Source organism: Rhinopithecus bieti, unplaced genomic scaffold (genome assembly GCF_001698545.2).
Source record: "Rhinopithecus bieti isolate Rb0 unplaced genomic scaffold, ASM169854v2 scaffold_5022, whole genome shotgun sequence".
NCBI classification, from domain to species: domain Eukaryota; kingdom Metazoa; phylum Chordata; class Mammalia; order Primates; family Cercopithecidae; genus Rhinopithecus; species Rhinopithecus bieti.
Genome location: NW_016804965.1, coordinates 353,363 through 356,121, shown reverse-complemented (window position 1 = coordinate 356,121; position 2,759 = coordinate 353,363).

Below are 2,759 nucleotides of genomic sequence, written 5' to 3'. Positions count from 1 at the left end.
AAAAAAAAAAAAAAAAAAAAAAAAAACTCTCTGATCACCAAATACTTAATATGGTTATTAACAAACTATTGCTTTGTGTGCAATATCTTAGCCACAATCCCACTTGCTGTCACTTGATGTGCTTTTCAAAATGATCTACACATGATGACATGATATGAGTATGATATTCTACTAATTTTGTTTGACGCAAGACTATTCTTTATTCTTTTTATTCTTTATTAAGATTTATTTTATCCATAGTTTTGTTTAAAATAAGGTATTGAATTTTAGGGAAAATTATACAATTTTCCTATATAAGCAGTGATTTAAAAAGTGTGCTAAAATAAGTATGTTTGATGAAGTTGGCAAGTACAATCCAAGAAGTATTCTAGTAAAAAAAAAAATTATCTACAAAGACGTAGGGGCTGTGCCTGTATATTAAAAAGCCACAATCGGTTCAGCTATAAGTCTTAAATAGATATCTCAATAAAACAGAACAGATTTACCCTCAAATGAAAGAATTACATCTATACTCTATAACACTATAACACTATAAATATTTGGCAAGTGAATGAGATTATTGGCTAGCAATTGGAAAAACAGTTTAGACCTACACAACATTATGAAAATCATTTTCAGAGAATTTACAAAGTTAAACACTTTAAAACAGAAAATCTAGAAGAAAGTGGAACTGAATTTATTCATTTTATGCATTGGAAGAGTTTCTTAAGGATAGAAGCAACAGAAGTCAATAAAAGAAAACACACGGATTTGATTACAGTAAAATTTTAAAATTCTGTGTGTATGAGTTTAAAAGGAAAATAAACATTTACAGCAAATAGGAGACCAAAGCGTCAAATATTAAGAACTCACACAAATTAGCCCCTCGCAGTGACTCATGCTTATAATCCCAGCACTTTGGGAGGCCAAGGTGGGTGGATCACTTGAGGTCAGGAGTTTGAGACCAGCCTGAGCAACATGGTGAAACCCCATCCCTACTCAAAATACAAACTTTAGCTGGGTGTGGTGGTGTGTGCCTGTAATCCCAGCTATTCAGGAGGCTGAGGCATGAGAATCACTTGAACACAGGACGGTGAGTTTGCGGTGAGCCAAGATCGTGCCACTGTACTCCAGCTTGGGTGACAGAGCCAGACTTCATCTCAAAAAAAATTTTTAAAAAGTCACACAAATCGATTAAAACAAAATTAAGACAAAGTAGGAAAGGGCACACCAAGACCATTTATAAGAGAAGAAATATGAAATTATGGGAAAAATGACTTTGCTTGTAGTCAGATAAAAATCATAACCCTGAGCTACCATAGCAATCTATTAAATTAAAGACATCATTAAAAATATCACACTATCCAGTGGCAATGAAGGGTGTGGCAAAGTAGTTGGGTACTCTGCACATAACTAGTGTACAAACAAAGTAACAGAGCCCTTTGGGAAAGTAATTTGGTATGCTGACCAAAGAGCCATAAATATTAACACATTTTGACCTGTTATACTTTTGGAAGTTGCTATTATTCTTGCACAAAAGTGATCTTTACAATATATTGTTTACAGTGGCAGAAGAAAGTGTCTGTGTTAGAGAGCGGGCAGAAACTACATAGCTGGTAGTTAAGCAAGCTATGCTACCAACACTTCATGTAATGGTATGCAGTCATTAAAAGAGCCTTAAAAATGAACAGAAGTGTCTGGGCACAGTGGCTTACACTTACAATTACAGGGATTACATACCTGTAATCCCAACATTTTGGAAGGCTGGAGCAATAGGATCATTTGAGCCCAGGAGTTCGAGACTAGTCTGGGCAATACAGTGAGACCTCATCTCTACAAAAAGTTTTAAAAGTAGCTGAGCATGGTAGCATGCGTCTGTAGACCTAGTTACTTGGGGGGCTGAGATGGGAAGATTGCTTGAGTCCAGGAGGTCGAGGCTGCAGTGAGTCATGATTGCACCACTAGACTCCAATTTGAGTGACAGAGTAAGATCCTCTCTCAATTAAAAAACGAAAAAATAAAAAAATAAAAATTGGCCGGGTGCAGTGGCTCACGCCTGTAATCCCAGAATTTTGGGAGGCCACTGGTGGTGGATCACCTAAAGTCAGGAGTTCAAGGCCAGCCTGGCCAACATGGTGAAACCCTGTCTCTACTAAAAATACAAAAAATTACCCAGGCATGGTGGTGCATGCCTGTAGTCCCAGCTACTCAGGAAGCTGGGGCAGGAGAATCACTTGAACCCTGGAGGCAGAGGCTGCACTGAGCTGAGACTGGGCCACTGCACTCCAGCCTAGGCAACAGAGTGAGACAATGTCATAAAAAATAAAATGAAACAGAAGTGATGATACTATGTCGAAAAAAAAGTAGAAGCCAAAATTTTATGCCTTGTCTGATTACACAACCTTAACCAATGCATACAAATAAGTAGTGAGATTATACACCAGGATATTAACAATGGATGTGAGAAGTAATGAATCAATAAAAAAAAACTTTAAAAATATTGTTTCTATTTTTCCAAATTAAAAGAGAACATATATTATCTTTATAACTTAAATATATATATAAAGAAAGAAGAGAGGAGGGATGATGTTACAGGCCACTGTAAAAAGTCAGTATCCCTCTAAGAGCTGATGACAACACTACCTAAGATGGAGGTCATGCACCAACCTGCCCAAGGAGCCTTACCATGCAGTCACAGCTGCTGAAATACTTTACAAGGCTTCATAAACACATCAAATGCTTACTGGCCAGGAAATAAGCCTGGTAGTTAGATCTTTTTG